General features: G+C 51.2%; 1 protein-coding gene across 6 annotated transcripts in view; it reads right to left on the bottom strand.

The window, feature by feature from the left end:
• Nucleotides 1-19,752, bottom strand: part of PJA1 (praja ring finger ubiquitin ligase 1) — a 1,335,831-nt gene that overhangs the window by 367,650 nt on the left and 948,429 nt on the right. Inside the window, exon 1 of one of the 6 annotated variants that reach the window (XM_050776235.1) lies at nucleotides 8,841-8,844. The exons of the other annotated variants lie outside the window; for them this stretch is intronic. The gene's annotated coding sequence lies outside the window, so the exon portion shown is untranslated. Of the gene's footprint in view, nucleotides 1-8,840; nucleotides 8,845-19,752 lie in introns of those variants that run through there. 6 annotated transcript variants of the gene reach the window in all.

Raw genomic sequence — 19,752 nt, forward strand, 5'->3', positions numbered from 1 at the left:
ACCCCAAATCTTTATAAAGCAGAGGCCAGGAAGATGAGAAAGATGTTTCCTAAACATGTATGTCAAAAATGAGTGATCTTGGGCCGGGTGTGGTGGCTCATGCCTGTAATCCCAGCTACTCAAGAGGCCGAGGCAGGAGAACCCGGGAGGTAGAGGTTGTGTTGAGCTGAAATTGCACCATTGAACTCCAGGCTGGGCAACAAGGGTAAAACTCCGTCTCAAAACATAAAAAGGAGTGCTCTTTTTGGTTTTTTGTTTTGTTTTGTTTTGTTTTTTGGGGGGTTTTATGAGGTGGGCACTCACTGGAATAAAATCTCAGCTTTCAGGCAAATTCTAAAGTCCAGAGTGCCTCATTCCTCAAACCCTCCCCATCCTACAGAGCCGAAGTCAGCTGGGTCACCCATTCCAAGAGCCAGTGCACAGAGAGGCATGCCTGCCTGCCTACTTTGGAGCCAGTCCTGAGTTCAGCCCCAGCTCCAACGCTTGCTGTCCATGGGACTCTCGACAAGTCACTTTACTTCAGCTGTTTCCTCTGTAAAATGTTGGCAAGAATACCTGCTTTGCATGGCTGGGAGGATTCAGTCAGGAAAATTAAAGCCCACATGTCCAACCCCCAGTGCATAGTAGGGGCTCATTAGGTGTTTCGTTTTTCTCCTTTGAGGAGCTCTCCTTCCAGAGGTCTGAAAATTGTGGCCCAGCCTGTTTTTCCCAGACCTCCCTTGTGATAGGTTCTCAGTGGGCAGCAGCACAGGGGCCTCTGCGGTTAGCCTGTTTGGCAGGAACAATGGAGCTCAGAGGTGATACTGGCTTTGGGTGGGGCCATCTGCTGGTGTGTGCCAGAAGATAGGGGAGAAGAGGGAGGAATCAGGGCTGTGGGAGCCAGGGGTTAGGGGCCAAGATGGGGAAGAGGTCAAGAAGCCCCTTTTGCTTCTTCCTCTTCCTCTGGTCTCCACAGCCTTCCCTTTCAAGAGCAGCTCCTCTAGCCTTCGTGATGCCAGTCAAGAGCACCTGGAACTCGGGCTGGGCATGGTGGCCCAAGCCTGTAATCCTAGCATTTTGGGAGGCCAAGATGGGCAGATCAACTTGAGGCCAGGAGTTCAAGACCAACCAGGAGTTCGAGGCCAAACCCCATTTCTACTAAAAATACAAAAATTAGCTGTGTGTGGTGGTGTGCACCTGTAGTCCCAGCTACTGGGGTGGCTGAGGCAAGAGAATCACTTGAACCGGGGAGGCGGAGTTGCAGTGAGCCACTGCACTCCAGCCTGGGTGACAGAGCGAGATGCCGTCTCAAAAACAAAAACAAAAACAAAAACAAAACAAAAAAAAAAACACCTGGAACTCAAGCCAGGAATAGTGAAGAGGGGCCCACCTCCTGGGGGACAGGTGCCAACAAATGTCATGGAAAAAGTACCTGTGGCACAAGCTAAGCTGGCCAGTGGCAGCATGGACCAGGCATAACCAGTGTCTGCAGACAGGCGGGTACACCTGGCACCTGCTGGCCTGGACACCAGTATTCCAGGGACATGTGGAACACAGTGGAAACTTCAAACTTTCCTTCATCTCACTGATTCCATTCGCAGAGCTCCCTTTTCATCTCATCTCAAACACCTCAACTCTAGTCTCCATTGGAATTCCAAGCATGAAAATAACAGATGGCATTTGTCCAAAAGCCCCTCCCTGTCCCGAGTCGCCCACTCTGTGCTCTTCAGCCTGCTTGGGGAGAATGAGGGAGTAGGAGACACCTGGATCTATCGCATTCAAGAGAGAAAAGTGACATTTGAGGGACCGTGAAAAGAGCACTAGATTAAGTCAGTCTCATCCCAAACCCAGACTGGTGCCGTCTTTTGAGTTTCAGTTTCCCCAAAGAGCTTGGGCTTTGGGGACAGACAGACCTACTTCCTCGATGACTCTGGGCAGGTCATTTCTCCTTCATAAGCCTCAGTTTCCTCTTCTACTTCATGAGATTGCTGAAGAGAACCTGTGATTAAAAGGACTGGCCTGGCACAGTGGCTCACGCACTTTGGGAGGCCGAGGCGGGTGGATCATAAGGTCAAGAGATTGAGACCACCCTGGCCAACACGGTGAAACCCTATCTCTACTAAAAATACAAAAATAATTACCTGGGTGTGGTGGTGCGTGCCTGTAGTCCCAGCTACTCGGGAGGCTGAGGCAGGAGGATTGCTTCAACCTGGGAGGCCGAGGTTGCAGTGAGCCGAGATCACACTACTGCACTCCAGCCTGGTGACAGAGTGAGACTCCGTCTCAAATAAAACAAACAAAAACAACAGCAAAAGGACTAAGCCTGGTGTCTGGGGAGTACATACTAAATGGTGTATGTCTACACACTCCACTACGCTGAGTACTTTCCATGGATCAACTCCTTTACTCCTCGCAGCAATGCTGTGAACTAGGAATTGCTATAATGCTCATTTTAAGGATGGGGACACTGAGGTTCTGAGGGTATAAGTGACTTTCCCTATGTTGCATAGCTAAGAAGCCACAGAAGCAGGATTCAAACCCAGGCATCATGAATCTAAGGCTTTTACCAATTATGCCATAATGAGGATTTATTAGGCAAATGGATGCAAAAGTGCTTTGTCAACTGTAGGCTGCTAAACTCATGTGAGGGGTAGGTTGTGTTATTTAAAAATCATGTTGGCTGGGTGCAGTGGTTCACGCCTGTAATCCCAGCACTTTGGGAGGTCGAGGCTGGTGGATCACTTGAGGTCAGGAGTCCGAGAGCAGCCTGGGCAACATGGTGAAATCCGGTCTCTACTAAAAATACAAAAAAAGAAAAAAATTAGCCCGGCATGGTGGCAGGAGCCTGTAGTCCCAGCTACTTGGGAGACTTAGGTGAGAGGATCACTTGAACCTGGGAGGCGGAGCTTGCAGTGAGCCAAGATCATGCCACTGCATTGCAGCCTGGGCAACAGAGTGAGACTCCGCCTCAGTGAAAAAATTAATTAATTAATTAATTCAAATAAAATAAAAATCTATTAGCAGCTAGTCCCTGGAGACACGGTGGGCACAAGGCTGCAGAATGAAAGCCCCCCGGCCCTGCAGGTCTGGGCGGTCCCTCCCAGGCCTCTTGCTTCCCTGGTTTCCAACAACCTATGTTCCTCTTGGCCTGGGCCTTCGTGTGTGGAGCTTCTCTGCTGGCACCTGTCCCCTGGGACCCAAGTCTGTGCAGGGTGGCTCAGCACCCTGCTGCTCCTAAGAAGGGGACATCAAAGTGGCAGCACGAGGGTGAGATGGCTGCCTGCTTTGTTTTTAGAAGCGGTGGGTTTCATGGCTCACATGCAAGCACACAAGGAAGAGGAGACAGACTGGCAGGCAGGCAGGTCAAGGAGCTGGTGGGCTGGGGAGTGGCTGGGAGGAGCAGTGTGGAAGGAGGAGGGTGAGAGCAAAATGTGACAAAGGCCCAGAGGGAGGGAGGGAGGGAGGGAGGTAAGCGGTGGTATTGGTGTGGGCGGCCGGGAGGGTGTGTTCATTATGTCACTGCTGCTGGGCTTCTGGGAGGAAGCCCTGGGGAGTGCTGTATGCCAAGCATCAGGCTGCTAGAGGGTTGTGGGCTGCCATCGGTTGGTATTTCCTTCCTCCTTCCTTCCTTCCTTCCTTCCTTCCTTCCTTCCTGCATGTATGCATTCATTTCTACATTCACCCAACAACTATTCATTGAACCATCAAGTATGGAATCGTGGGTTTAGCGAAAGAACTCTGGAGTCAGACTGCCTGTGTTGAATTCTGGCTGTACTTTTTATTGGTTGTGTGACCTGGAGTGAACTACTCACCCACTGTGCCTCAGTGTCTGAATCTGTAAAGTGGGTATAATAATAGTACTTACCTCAGAGGATGGTTGTGAGGATTCAATGGGTTATTCCATGTAAAATTCTTAGGACAATGCCTGGCACATAATAAGTGCTCAATAAACATTTGTTAAGTATGTTCCTGCTTGCATGCATGCATACACACACACACACATGCACGCGCACACACACACACAAACACATATGCACAGCCTGCCAGACCTTGTGTCAGGCACTAGGAGCACAGGGATAACAAGACAGACACAGTCCCTGCTCTCATGGAGCTGACCTTTAGTCTTGAACTGATGCTATAGTGGAGGCCTTCCTGTCATTTATAGAATCCTCCTAAGCAGAGAGAAGTGAAACAAATGTTTAAACTGGCACTGCTGGGCCCAGAATGCAGCCTCTGTCCCTCTCTGCTACGCATTGCTCAGTGGGTACAGGCCAGGCCTCACAGTTCTGCACTTTGGAGACCTTTCTCCACAGTCCTGAAAGGAACTAGCCCATGAGCTCAGGCAAATGGCGTGACCAGAATGGACTTCATCATTAGCTGACTTCTAGGATATTTCCTAGTGGAATGATGGAAGGAATTAGTTGCCCAAGAAAGTGGACCAGGAAAGAAAATCAAAATCAGTTCTCTCTCTCTCTCTCTCTCTCTCTCTCTCTCTCTCTCTCTCTCTCGATGTTCTTGGGCTTTCTGGATTAGCCCACACTGGTAGGCATGTCACTAGTGTGCCTACACGCACCTCTGCATAGATATATGTAGGAACATGTGCCCACGTACATGGGCACAGATGGACCCAGAGAGCCTGAGGAAAAATGTCCATGTAAAATGAAAGAACGGGGCAGGTAGAGGGTTGAGCTGAAGCCTGGACTCCAGGCCAGTGTGATGGGATTCAGCAGGTATGTCCTCTAGGGCCCAGAGGAACCTTGCTACCCTACCCATAGTGGCCACTCTGCCCCAGCTGAGGCATGGCTGTAGAACATCAAAGTGTGTCCCAGAGAGCAACAGTGCCCAGGAAGGGAAGAGTAAAAAAGAGGCATCAGGACAGAAAAGATTCTGTGTCAAACAAATATGGAAAAGCCCAGTTAAACCGAAGTAAATAGTTTTTTGGTTTCTGGTTTTCTACTGCAGGACTTCTCAGAGCCTTCAGTAAGCTAATGTACAGGCAAATTGCTGAGGATATGTGTGTTTCTGTGTCTCACAGTCTATTGTGTCTCCCAAACAAATTTAACCACAAAAGTATTTCTTTGCAGAATGGCTCAGGGGAAGTGTTCACTCTGGAGAATATGGCTTTGAGTTTTCTCCAGGCCCTGACCTCAGCCTTCTTCCATTGCCCTCACATACTGGAATCTTCTCGCCCAATTTCTGAAGTCCCAATGTAGAGGGTTGTTGGGGGTCACAGACCTTGCTGCCCGGCCTGTCACCTGTTTCTGCAGTCTGTTCTCTGTCCCCTCAGCCTCCATGCCCTCCCCACGCTTGTGGAATTCATCAGTGAAGTGTCAGAGGCTGGCCACCCAATTCCCCTTCAGACCTTCCTACTGAGGCCAGTCCTGGAGGCAGGGGCTCTCTTCAGATCCCCTCAATGCCATCCACCTGATCCTGAGGCGGGTCAGTTAAGGTGGTGGCAGAGGGGCCCACCCCAGTGCCTGTGGACCTGTGCTATTCCACATGAAGGAGTTCCTGTTCATTACCACCCTAACTCATTAGAGCAGCACCAGGCCCAGGAGGATGAAGAAAGAGAGCTGTGCAAATTAATGAGCGACCAAATTAAACATGTTCCCTCAGCCAGCAAGAGGTTCCAGTTGATCAGCTGAGGACTAGGGATTTGAAAGTGGGAAGTCCCTGCCCCATGGGCCAGAGACCCTGAGGCAGCCATCTCTTACTGTTCCTTAAGGCAGCCCGTCAGGAGCAGGGTTGCCAAATTTAGCAAACCAAAATACAGGGCACCCAATTGCAATCTGAATTTCAATACTTGTACTGTTAGTACAAGTATATCCCATGCAATATTTGGGACATACTTATACGAAAAAATTATTCATTGCTTATCTCACATTCAAATTTAACTGAGGCTGGGAGTGGTAGCTTATGCCTGTAATCCCAGCACTTTGGGAGGCCGAGGCGGGCAGATCGCCTGACGTTGGGAGTTCGAGACCAGCCTGACCAACACGGAGAAACCCTATCTCTACTAAAAATACAAAATTAGCCGGGTGTGGTGGCGCATGCCTGTAATCCCAGCTACTTGGGAGGCTGAGGCAGGAAAAGCACTTGAACCTGGCAGGCAAAGGTTGCGTTGAGCCAAGATCACACCATTGTACTCCAGCCTGGGCAACAAGAGCAAAACTCCGTCTCAAAAAAATGAAGAATAAAAAAAATTTTAATTAACTGAATGTCCTGTACTTTATCTGGTCAACCTAGTCTGGAGGGTCCCAAAGCTCCAGGAGCTGTGGCACAGATCCAGTCTGGGACAGGGACAAGCATCTTAAGGGCGAAGACGAAGAGAACTAGCCCGCAGCCCCAGTCCCACCAGGTAAGGGGCTAATTCTCCTTTATCTCTGAGGACCTGATTCCCTTGTACCCTTGAGGGCCTTGAGGAAGCAATGAGGTGCCAGTGAAAGGGCTCTGCCTGGATTGGGAGGCAGGAGCCCCGAGGGCAAGTCCCACTACTGCTCTGGTCTCACTGGGTGATCCTGGGACACCCAGCTCTCTTCTGCTGCAGAGCAAGATATAAAGGCCCTGCCAGTGCTGATTCTACCAGTCTCTGTCAGAAATGCCTCTGACTGACTGGGGAGACTATGGCCACCAGGGCCCCCCTTCCCCCATAGGCTCCGTCGCACTAATGCTGGGAATACGGAGGTGCATGGCATCCACTCCAGGGGATGGTATGTGTGTCTGCTGCTCACCTTTCTCTACAGAGAAGGCTTAATCATATTATCCTGCATGCAAGAGAGCAGGGTGGGCCCATTTTATAGATGGGGAGAACAAAGCCCTAAGAGATTTCTAGCTGAGTCAAAACAGGAACTTCGGCTTCCGTCAGGAGCCCCATCTTTTCTCCTTCCTCACTCTGGGTGGATCCAGATGGGGGCAGTCAGCCCTGCCCCACATGGGCGCCTGTGTTGTTAGTGATGTCACTAGAAAGGCAGTTTGGATCGTTCCAGCTGCTCCCCTGCCCACCCCGCTCCCCACGCTTCAGTGGGCGGAGAGCTTAGGGTTAGCCATATTGTAAGGCCAGATGTGGATTTGGGTTCTAATTCTCTTCTCTTTTTTCCCCCTGAGGTCTAAATCCTTTAAGTCTTTCTTTTTGCTTCCTGAGGAAGGGAAACACATGGGCTTGAGTGGATGGGGCTTCTCTGCTTCCAGCTGCCATAGTCAAGCTCCCCAGACCCAGACCCAGACCCAGATATGTCTCCAGCCTGATCTGGCCAATGAGGCTCTACAGCAGTGCCACCCAGGCCCCCAGTGCCAGGCATATTTGGGGGCTATTCCTGGACTGTAATAAGGCACCACTAGGCTGGGTGCGGTGGCTCACGCCTGTAATCCCAGCACTTTGGGAGGCCAGCGGGCAGATCACGAGGTCACGAGTTTGAGAACAGCCTATCCAATATGGTGAAACCCCGTCTCTACTAAAAAGTACAAAAATTTGCCGTGCATGGTGGTGGGCGCCTGTAGTCCCAGCTACTCAGGAGGCTGAGATAGGAGAATCGCTTGAACCCGGGAGGCGGAGGTTGCAGTGAGCCGGGATCATGCCACTGCACTCTAGCCTGGGCGACAGAGTGAGACTCCATCTCAAAATAATAATAATAATAATAACAACAACAACAACAATAATAAGGTGCTCCTGCCAGAGAAAGCAGACTTCCAACCTTCTCTCTGAGGGACAGGACACTCTCTGTTGCTCCTGGAACACCCTCTTTCCCCATCCTCCAGCACCAAATAGCACCCACACCATCACATTTTTGCTGGTGACTGACTCATTCACTGAATGTAATTCAGAAACACAAATAATAATCATGGCTTGTATCTGCATGTTAGGGCTGAATGGGACCTGATAGAATATTTAGTCCAATCCCCTTTCTATGACAAATGGGGAGACTAAGGCCCAGGGGGAGGAAGGGACTTGAAAACATGTGTTCAACATCTGCCAAGCACCATGTAAACTTGATGAGTAAGGCCCAGTGAGCTCCATTTTATAGATGAGGAAAACTGAGGGCTACAGACGATAACTGACTTATTCAAGGCCACACAGCCGGAAAGGGACTGAACCAAGATTTGAGCCCTAGTCTCTGCCTCAAAAGCACATGCTCCTACCACCACCAGGATGCTGCCTCTGCATGCTTGGCAGGGCCCCAAATGAATGATGCCCTGCTCTGGCCTGCAGGACTGGGTGCCCCTGACAGCCAGTTGGTGGCCACAGAGGAAGCTTTCCTTACTTCTGTGCTCACACTCACCTTTTCACACTGCACTCTCTTCTCTCAGCCCTCACCCTCACAAAATTATCCACCCCAGCTCTACCACTGCCAGGCCAGGAAGCCCCTCCTGTAGTCTGGCCCCATTCCTTAGCACTGTGGCCTGCTGTCCTTGCCCTCTGGAGGGGATCAGACCATCCCTATAATCTGTAAAGCACTATCCCTTAGGTGGGATCATTTAGGTCTCACTCTGGGTGATTGGCACTATCTCTATTTTATGCCTGAAGAAACTGAGGCTCAGCGAGGTTACTCACGTGCAGTCTTGAACTCGCCATCTCATTGATTCCATTCGCAGAGCTCTCTTTTCATCTCAACTCAAACACCTCAACTCTAGTCTCCACTGGAATTCCAAGCATGAAAATAACAGATGGCATTTGTCCAAAAGTCCCTCCCTGTCTCGAGTCGCCGACTCTGTGCTCTTCAGCCTTCCCTGGGGATCTGTCCTCACTGCCATAGCCCTGTCCTGTCTCTTGGTTGGGAGGCGAAGGGGATGACTCAGTTCTAGCTCTAGCGTTGGGCCAGTGCCCCATTGATTGAGACCTGTGTCATAGGTGCCCCTGCCTAGCACCCCCCCCTCCCATGACCCTGGGGTGATGGCTGTCAGCCCAGGCCTTGGCCAATCCTGCTCTCTAATCTAGTCCCCTCTCAGCTTCCAAATGTCCTCATCCAGGCTAGCAGGAGAGCTCAAGTGGGAGTTTCCACCCCTCAGATCCCCACCCCTTACTCCCATTATTAGTGAGACGCAGAGAAGTGAAGGGAAGACAGAGATACAGTTAGGAAAGGGGGAAAGGCAGGGGAAAAGGGGAGAGACAAAGCCCAAAAGACAGGAGAAGGAGGAGGAACAGGAAGAGGAGAGAAAGCCAGAGACAAAAGGACAGCGACAGAGAAGGAAAGGAAAGACATCCCTCCATTGTTCCCCAAGGACAATCAATTCAGTTGCTGGCAGGCAGCTAAGGTTCCTTCAGGAGAGAGGCTCTTTATTGCATCATCAGCACCTAGCAGAGTGCCGGGCATATAGTAGGCGCTCAACACATGCTCGCTCATTTGAAGGAATGAATGAAAGCCCATCTGTCCTCACTGGCTGTCCAACTCATCCCAACCTCACTTCCTCTGAGCTCCAATTCCGTTTTGAGGAGTTGTAGTGCTCTTCATCTGGTGCCTGGCATGGCCTGCCAGACTGTCAGTTCTCTTTCCATGTGCTTATGTCATAGATTCCTAGACTGTCAGAGCTGGCAGAGCCCTCAGACAACTTCAGCCCACTCCTCATAGTACAATGGGGGGCACTGAGGCCCAGAGCCGGGAAGGAACTTGTGCTGTGTCACTCAGCAGAGCTGGAAGTAGAAGGCTGTATGCATTCTGGCTGCCCTGGGGTTCAGTGCATTGCATCCTGTGGCTCTGGACCTCCCCAGCGAGCCCATCTGCAGCTGTGCTGCGGGTGAGGTCAGAAATCTTTGTTCTGCAGAAGAGATGACAACTCCCTGTCTTCACAGTCTGGTGGACAGCCCTGGCCAGGTGGGGGCCCTGCTCCCAGGGGAGGACTACAGGCAGGATGCTACCGAGGCTCTCCTCTCCAGTCAGTTGAAGGTAGGGGTCCAGGAATGAAGGGAGCACTCACCAGGACCAGGACCCTGACACAGTCTCCCCGCCCATCCATCCTACCTTTCTCTCCTGACTGCCATGGGGTTCTCATTCACTCTGGAGTCGAAGCCCTGAACTTGGGCTCCGACAGACTTGGATCTTCTACTTCCTAGCTGCAAATCCCTTCACCTCTCCAAGCCTTGATTTTCTTGTCAGCAAAATGGGCTAACTACCATTCCAATTTCATATAATTTGTGTGAGACTTAAAGGAGATAGTGTACATCCTGAGAATGGCATAGCACCTGTCTGGCACACAATGAATGCTCAATAAATGTGAGTAATTATGGGGCCCTCTTTCACCATCCTGCTGACCCCACCTCCTTTCATCCTACTGGCTTCTTGCATGGTCTTGAAGTACCCCACTACCTGCAGCCACTGAAAAGGCAGTTTCTGGCCCCAGGGCCCCCAGGTCTCCTTGAGCTTTCAGTGCGACCTTGGGCAGCCCACTTCACCTCACTTCCCTTACCCTTCAAAGGCCTTCGTGGTGCTTCCATATACATCAAGGGACCCTCAGCTTTTTCCAGGTTTAATATTGCATTTCTAGAAACCATCTTTCTGTATTGAGCTGGGTCGGTCTAGAGTCTGGCCTAAACCCTCATGTTTGGATATGCATGTGTGTGTGTGTGCATGTGTTCATGTGCACTCCTAGCGGGAGGGCTGGGAAGTCCCAAACTTCCCCCGTTTCTCAGGCCAGTTTCTCTTCCACAGGGCAAGAAGCTTGTGGCTAGCTAGGATCCAATCTCCCTGGTGCAGACTGGCTGCCACCTGCCTGCCAAAGGGACAGTAGATCTTGTTCTCTGCACCCAACCAGTCCCACCTGTGGTCCTCCACCAAGCCCACCTGTGGTCCTCTGCGAGCAGCACCATCTACTTGGCTACATCCTCCCAGCCTCAGGACTTGCCTTTCCACCAGCCCCTGCCAGGGCTTTCTCCTGACTCCTCTCCCTCTGCTTCTCAGTGCGGGACCCTCTGTGGTCCCCCAGTACCTCACCCCACCACACACATACACACACACACACTCCCTACAGCCAGCTCTCCGTCTCCTGTCCCTGTCCTTTCCTCCTTTTCCAAGACAAATCCAAAAGTCTTGCTTCCTGTGCCTGACTTGCTGTGTGATCCTGAACAGTACACTTCCTCTCCCTCTCTGCCTCCCTTGAACCATTTGTGAAATGAGGGGAATCACACCTCCTACCTGTCAGCATTGCTGCAGCCTCTACCACAGTCCACAACAGGGAGGAGAAATGGGATAGACAGGTGGTTGCTGGGGCAGGTCGTGCCACTGTGGCTGGTCCTATTGGCACAGTACCATGAGGTTGCAGAGTCCTGGCAGGGACTTAGAAGCAACAGAAGTAACCTACCCTTGGACATCAGCATGCCCTCCACAGGGTCCCCACTAAGGGGGCTTCCCAGGAGGACTATGGGCTCCCTCTGCCCTTTTGAACTGTCCACACAGATAATACAAGGACATCCTGATGTGGGTCCTCTGTCCCTGGTCTGCTCCCCAACTGTAAATTTGCATATAAAGTTGTCTCTGAGGAAGCCCCTTGGGCCCAGGGCTGTGGCGAGGCCAGGGCCTGCGGCCAGCCAGGTGGCTTCCATTAGGTGCCGGCCAGCCCAGGACAGCAGAGCCGCTAATCCCAAGGTTTATGGGGCAGCCCTGCTCGCCAAGGCTCAAGGGCCCAAAAAGCAAAAATGCAATTTCCAAACCCCTCACAGTTTTTCCTCGATTTTTGTACTGCTTCCCACTGGACTTTCTTTTTCATTCCTTGTTTTTGTCTCCCTCATCCTCTCAATCTCACAGTGCCTCCCTCTGCTCTCTGCTGGGCCTCCAGGCTCTCTGACTGCCTCTCCCCTCTCTGCTGACCAACTTTCTCCATCTTCACAAAGAACTTGTAGGTATGACGCTGTGGTTGCTATAACTCTGAACCCCCTTCTTCTTCTTGTGCTCTTGCTCTGGGCCTTCTCTGTCCCCCTAAGACTAAGTCATTCATTCTCCCCCTCTCCCTTCTTGTCTTTCCTGGCTCAGCTGCCTCTCCTTCCTGGGCAGCAGCAGGGGCCTCGGTGGGCAAAGTGGGGAGCAGATGTGGGATGCCCTGCACCCCCACTGCTACCTTAGCAGACAAGGCTCATGGCAGCCCAGTGGATGGGTGAGCAGACAGATGAGTGGGTGGTGCAAGCCCTCCCAAGCCAGGCCTGCCAAGCACACAAGCACTTAGCCTGCCTGGCTGCACAGACTTCAGCAGGGGTTTTGACTGACAACAGGAAATAAAGTAAAACACATAAAAGAGAAAAAAGTGCAGCCACCCAGCAACTGAATGCAAGCAGAACAGTAAGCAAGCTGGTTGGGTTTGGAGGGTGCTGGATAGACAAGACAGGCACAGAAAGGGAAGACCTTAAGTACTGGGTACCTGCCTCATGCCAGGGCTCTGGACCAGGCTGGATCTGCACAGCAGTCCTGGCACAAAGATAAGGAAATGAGGTCCCAGAGAGGCTAACTGGCTTTCCCAAGGCATCTCTTCTAAAATATCCTTCACTCCTTCTAAAGGACTCTTCTGTCACTGTCCTGCCCCAGGGTTCCAGGCTCTTCTTTCTCAGGCCTGTCCTCTGCATGGGGCCCCACTGACAGGGCAAACTGCTTAGATAAGGCCAGTTGCCAGGACAGCCTGTCTTGACCATTGCTGAAGTATTGGTCATCTTCGGGGTTTCCCCTGTTGTGCTCCTATCAGCTGCTTCCACTCCAGGCCACACCCCTTGGGGTCACAGTGGCCTCTACTCTAGTCCCAGGGCAAAGTTGCTCACCCTCTTGGTGCTCTTTGCTCCTGGATCCACAAGCTTCTCCATGGCCTGGGGTTTAGGCCCATAACTCAGCATCTGAACCTACCTCAGTGGTCTCAGTGGACTTCCTGAGCTCCATCCAAGACACTTGCGCCAATCAGCCTCTTCTCAGCTACTCCACCCTGTCTCTTTCCCCCCCAGTTCCTCCCAGCTCTCCCCCATATTCCACACCCACCATGCTCCAAGTCTGGCATTCTCTTTTTCCTTTTGATCCATTTTCCTCATCTGCCTTTGCTATCAGTCACCTCTCCCCATTTTCCAGACACCTGATGAAGGGAAGACAGTGACCCCAGCTCCCAGTACCTGCAGAGCAAGGTAGCAGCCATCATAGGAGTTTGAAGCCATATCCCAAAGCTCCTAGCAATATCCCTGGGGAAGGGAGAGCAGTAAAGGGAGCCTACAGATAAGCAACTTCCCTCAAATCAGCTGGTTGCAAGGAAGGCAAAACTTGAGGTTAAGGTGGAGGTTTCAGGTCTTGGTTACATGCTGAGAGAGGATTGCTGCCCCCTTCTCCCAATGCCCATGGGAGAGTCTATGTGAGTGACACTTCTAGAGCACAGAGAATACACTGAGAATGGTGCCTCTGGAGTTGGGGGCTCCACTTCCCTCCTACCCAGAATCTCCTATCCAAGTATTGCAAGGCAAGGACTTATCTCTCCTCTTCCATGGCTACCATCTTGGGCCACGCTGCCATCACCTCTCCCCTGACTCCGACAACAGCCTCCTCTCTCTATGCTCCTACAATTAATTCTCCACACAGCAACCAGAAAAATCTTTCAGACATGTAAATCAGATCACAGCAAACCACAGCTCAAAATCGTCCAATGGCTTCTTCTGTCCTTAGAATAAACTTAGGCTGGAGTTCGTGACCAACATGGTGAAACTCCGTCTCTACTCAAAATACAAAAAAAAATGTCCGTGTGTGGTGGCACACGCCTGTAATCCCAGCTACTCAGGAGGCTGAGGCAGGAGAATCACTTGAACCCAGAAGCCGAGATCCCGCCCCTGTACTCCAGCCTGGGCGACGAGCCTGACTCCGTCTCAAAAAAAAAAAAAAGGAAAAACAAAAGGAATAAACCTAGGCTGCTTACACACCCCTTGAGGTGCTTCATGATCTGGTCTTCCAGCTCCTGCTTCTCTACTCCCCCAACCCACCCATCTACCGCCACCCCCAAGCACCTCCTTCCTTCCCCCATTCCTGTCCGCAGGCGGGGCTGAGAAAAATGGACACTCTGCCATCAATGATAGACTGGATTAAGAAAATGTGGCACATATACACCATGGAATACTCTGCATTCATAGAAAAGGATGAGTTCATGGACACTCTAGTTCTGGAAGGGAGGACCGCACAAAAACCCTGCCAATCAACTGACCTTTCTCTAATGGTCGAGGGAAGCCGACTAAGGAGTCTTTGAGGGGGCGGTGATGGTAGGGAATTTAGGGGGTGGAGAGATTTGAAGAAAAGTTAGGAAAGTTGGTGCTGAACCTGGATCAAGCAGGAAGGAGAACAATATGCGCACCTGAAGGAAAGAAGGCCACCAACTTGCCTCGGCACCCACCCTGTGCCCCGCCATTCAGACCCATTTTCTCTTTCCGGCTTCACCACCGCGGAGTGTGTTCTGCTAGTTCCATTTCACAGACGAAGAAACTGAGGCTCTGAGAAAAATGAAGTGAACTGCCCGAACTGCCCCGGGTCACACAGCTGAGCCCAGCTGCCAGCACAGGCCTGTGGGACTCTTTTCACGCCTGGGGCTCTGAAGAGCTGCTTGGGAACCATCAATTACTGAATCGAAGCAATTGAGGGAGCCCAGCGCGGCTTCGCCGCCTGCCCTGGCGGTTGCTCGAGCCCCTCCTCTTCTGCGGGCTGAGGCCTTTAGTCATTTACACTTTGAAGGCAGCCTATTCTCACCAGCAGCTTTCTTGCCCGCACATTTGCATTTGGAGCCTTTCATCTGATCTCTCGGAATTAAAGGCTTTGTCTCCAATTAAAAGAATTCCAGGCCCGAGGAGCCCGGAGAGGGAGGGGAGGGGGCTCCGGGCCCCAGGACTTCCTTCCCAGCGCGCCTGGCCTCGAACCGGCTCCGCCGGCTCCAGCTCAGAAGGCGGGGTGGCCCAGAAGGCCTGATTTGGCCGGATAAAACGAGGACCGTCTCAGGGATCCTACTCTACGCTTTAACCCTGCCGAATCCTCTGGTCATCCCGGGCGGAGCCTCCCAGCAGCCTAGAATGCAGTTGGTCCGGTACCGGGAGCACGGGTGGAGCTGGCTCAGGCAGCCTCCCAATCCCGACTCTAATGTTTATTGGCTGTGTGCTATTGGGCAGCCGGGCTCTCCCCTTGGAGCCTCAGTTTCCTCCTCTACAAAATGGGAGCAAGGGAATCTGTAAAGGGTGGGCCCCACCTGCCCAGGGCAGAGGAAAGGGTTTGATGTTAAGAGGCAGGGAAAGAAATGCAAACTCCAGATGTGTCCTTCTGTCCCTTTGGACAAAAGCTTTCTTCTATGTGGGCCTCAGGCTCCCCCTTGTAAAACGGGCAGTTGGGTTTGGAGGGCTTTCCTCCAACTCAGAAATATTATGGGATGCTGAGTCTCCTGGACACATTCAGTCAGCTCCCTCCCTCTTACCCTGACCCCAGCCTGGACTTGGTCCCCTCCCCCATCATTATAATACTTTTGTCCCATTTCTCTAGGCCACCCTGGCTGCACATTAGATTAACTTAGGGAGATTTATGAAAATACCAATGTCAAGCCCCAGAGATCCCGATTTAATTGTTTTGGGGTGGGGCCAGGGCCGTTTTTCAACGCTCCCCAGGTGATTCTAGTGTGCAGCCAAGTCTGAGAACCACTGCCCTAGGCCGCCCAGTACCTCTGCCTCAGGCAACTCAAGGGTTGAGAGCGGGAACCTGGACCCTGGTTCCGACCTTTCCCCATGGTAACCCTGGGTAAGTCACTTGCCTTCTCTGTGCTGCAGTTATTTCAGGTATAGAAGATGAGATTGAGGGGATTAAATGAGATCATGCATGTAAAGCGCTGGCTGGGCACAGACGCAGTCCTCACTCACCAAATCCTGTCTCTAGTGTCTCATTTCCAATGAGGAGTTGACTCTGGGCTCCTCTCCGCAACCCTGAGAGGGCAGTAGGTTAAAGAAGCAGACATTACACATGGGTAGACTGAGGCCCAGAGGAGAAGTGACTCACCCAAGGTCATGTAGTTAGAAGGATCCTAGAAGATCCAGAGTTCTTGCAGAGTGGGAGATGGCACCATCTTTAAGTGTGCAGCCTCTGGAGCCACACTGCCTTGGATTCAAATTCTGCGTCCATCACTTATTAGCTGTGTGAACCTGAGTTGCTTATTTTCTGTGCCACAGTTTTCTCATCTTTAAAATGGGGACAATAACAGCACTCACCTCCTGGGCACTCATCAAGCTAGTTCCCCCTTTCCCAGCCCCAGCCACCTCCTACACTGTAAGTCAGAAAGCCCAGGCCCAGAGAGGGGAAGAGACTGGCCCAGTCATACAATGCGTTAGAGGCAGAGCTTGGTCAAAACTCAGTTCCCCTCACCTTTCCAGGTGGCCTCCTGGTGTAGGAACCAGCACTAGTTTCTATAGCTCATACAGTCCTCTCCACTCGCTAAGAACAGTAAAACCTTGTATGGACAGGTCATTGGCAATTTTCTGTCTCCCAGCGTTCATGGAGAAAAGCAGCAAAGGAATTTTCATTCTCTCCCAGGCTTTCTTATTTTCTTTTCTTTTCTTTTCTTTTTTTTTTTTTTTTTTTGCTTTCTCTGTGCTCTCTCTCAAGCTGGCTCTTCACTTGCTCTGATGCTTCTCTTCCCTTCCATTTTCTCCCTGTTTAATTCCCTCTGGTAACTCAAAACCATCTGAATGGATTTAAATAAACCTCTCCTCAAATAGTCTCCTTCAAGGGGGAGAGGATGGAAAGTTCAGCCTGAAGGGAGAGTTTCTCTGATGAGTCTAGTGAACGCTGACAGTGGCGGGGGAGGGGCGGGGGGAGGCACAGTGACTGATGGTGGTGATTGACCTGGGCGGGAGCTGATGGTGTGGCAGGGGTGCAGGGGGTGCTGGCTTGGATGACAATGTGGAGGCATGAGCTGAAGAAAGGGAATGCAGCTGGCCAGGGCTGAAGTAGGGGGCGGGGTGTGTCCATGAATAGGGTCTCAGAGGAGTCAGCACCTGGGGAGTCATAGAACAGCCTCACTTGAGAGGCCCAGAAGGCTGGTGTAATCCACTTCAACTCCTGCTCCTCCCCCAACACACACACACACACACACACACACACACCCCAGATGGAAACGGGCCTTTCCCAAGGGGTTCAGGAAGCATTGAGCAGTGAAAGACCCCGTTAAATGGCAAAAGCACCACCTGGAGAGGGAATATCTTACCTCATTGGCACCAGTGAGTAACATCACATATGAGTTTATCATTTACCCCAACAGTGTGTATTACATATCTACAGTCCCTAAGCACAGTGACAGGCTGAATAAGTGAAAATAATAATCATAATAATAGCAGCCAACCATGTCTGAGTGTTTACCATGTGCCAGGCACTGTTCCAGGTATTTCACATGCACAGATTCACTAAATCTCACAACGCAGTGAGGTTGGTACAGTTAAAACCCCCATTTTGCAGATGTGGAAAACTGGGCCCAGAGAAGTTAAGAAACTTGTCCAAGATCATTCAGCTAGTAAGTGACAGAGATGGGTTTAAACTTGGCTGTTTGGCTTCAGAGCTCACGAACTTAACTACTCTCATATGCAGAGATGAACAAAATGGGTCACTCCCTCAGAGAGCTGGCAGTCTGGAGGACATGCCCTCCTAACAGCAAAAAACAACCCTTCAGGGTAGCAAATGATGTCATATAAATAACCCTAGGAGTCAGGAAACTGCATTCAAATTCTGAGCTGTGTGGTCTTGGGCAAGTTACTCGACCTCAGATGCAAGGAGCCATAACCCTTCCTCACAGGGTTGTTGGAATAATCCATCGAATGTGAAAGTGTTTAGTAACCCAAACAGAGCTGGAGGGAAGGGATCGTTACTGGTAGTGTTTTCTATCCACCTGCTCATGACCTATCATGTTCTGTTCCCCATCCGCCAATATATATACCTGTGTACTTACCCAGCTTTGAACCTCTGTCCTCCAAGGCAACAGTACTCAGCTCCCAGCAACACCCCACAAAAACACTCCTACTTGTAGACATGCACACACCTCTCCCTGCACACACGCTCCTTGTGCAAATGCACAGCCCTATTCTTGCACACATGTGACTATCCCTATGTACACAAACCCTCCCTTGAAATTCTGTCAGCAAGAGCCCTGTCTACAGGGTTCGGAAATGCAATTCTTGTGCAACTCAGCTAATCTTTCTCTCACATGGGGGCTGTAGGCTGGTGGGCATCAGCAGAGAATGGGGTGGTGTAGGGTACAAAGTACAGTGTGGAAGAGGCCGGTCAGGAAGGCAGCAGAGACCTGCTCAGGCCCTGCCTTTCAAGCAATCTGTTTAGCCCTGCAGCTAAGGAGCCCATTAGCCGTGGCTTCTCATTTCAGATTTCCCAGCATGCCATGGCTCGCAGACTGCACACTGTTTATTTGGAGAAGCCGAGAAAACTTGTTTGTATAATTAGAGTGGGGACAAGGGCTGCCCTTGAAGGGGTTCTCTGCAGGAGATCTGGGCTTGCAGCAGACGCCAGCTCCAAGGTCCCGCCACCCGCCTGAGGAGCACCCGGCTGGAGCCCAAGAACAACAGAGGCCAGCAAGCTTGAGCTGGCTGGGCTGCAGGGCCTCCACTGTGGCCTCTCTGGCCCCCTCTCTTGGTGGTAACTGATTGGACAGACCACCGTTGTTCCACCAGGGCCCGCCTAGGACCAAGTAGAGAAGAGAGAGGGTCAAAGCGCCAATGAAGCCCCCATGGGGTGCAAAGGGCCCAGGCTTTGGATTTAGATCTTTGCTTCACTGGGCCTCGGTTTCCTCATCTGGAAAACGGGGATGGTAATACGCCTATTGGAGCATGGTGACTGGAAAGAGAAGTGACATCTGTGTCAAGGTCTGGCAGGATGCCACAGTGTCTCATAGATGCCTTCCTTCCCACCCTTTTCTGGGATGGACCTTCATTTCTTGTTTCTTTTACATCTAGATAATTGCCGTTTGAAGAGTTGGTTTTAAATCTATTCACCTTGGACTTTTCAATGACTTCTAACATAGTATTTCTGAGTCCAGACAATTTGTTTCCTTCTCTCTCTAAGGAGCTCTCTCTCTCTAAGTCTTTTCTCCTATTGCCTTTGATTGTCAGAAATTCTGATTGGATCTAAATCTGTCCTCATGAAACGACTATTCCCCCTTTCCCATCCCCATACCGAGGTCTGAGTTCTACTTCTCATCTGTAGGCTGGCCACTCTTGACACAAGTCCTAGAGCTCTGAGCCAGGGGTCCATGATCGGGGAAGATCCCCACCTAACTAACAGAGGTTCAGACTGGAGCCTGTTCCTTCAGGCCGGGCTGAACCTTGTATTCTATGGCCTAGCCTCGGCACCACACTGCCTTGCCCTCCCTCTCCAGAGCTGCAGCCTTAAAGTTCAGATGGCCATCCGGGCAACCTTCTTCCCTGGTCCTGTCAGGTTGTTGTGGGGTAAGGAGCAACTATCTGTTTAGCTCCTGGGGAAGGAGCTGAAGTTTCCATTTGTACCTCACTTTTGCCATCTGTGAAATGGGGAACTGGGCTAGATAAACTTCAAGACACGCCATGATCTCAGTGAATGCTCACAATCGTCTGTGACGTGGGTAGAGAAGTACCAGGGTCACCAGGCCACAAAGCATCAGGGGGCAGAGCCAGGGTTCCAGTTCAGGTTAGGTTGACTCCAAAGTGCTCTTAAGTCTCAGAGAGATACATACACAGAAAACAAAGAAAAGGCAGGAGAATCAGCTTTCTGGCTGAGAGGAAGCAGCATTCATTCATTCATTCATTCGTTCATCCATTTCTTCTTTTCATTTATTTTC

This window comes from Macaca thibetana, chromosome X (assembly GCF_024542745.1).
Source record: "Macaca thibetana thibetana isolate TM-01 chromosome X, ASM2454274v1, whole genome shotgun sequence".
Classification (NCBI taxonomy): Eukaryota; Metazoa; Chordata; class Mammalia; order Primates; family Cercopithecidae; genus Macaca; species Macaca thibetana.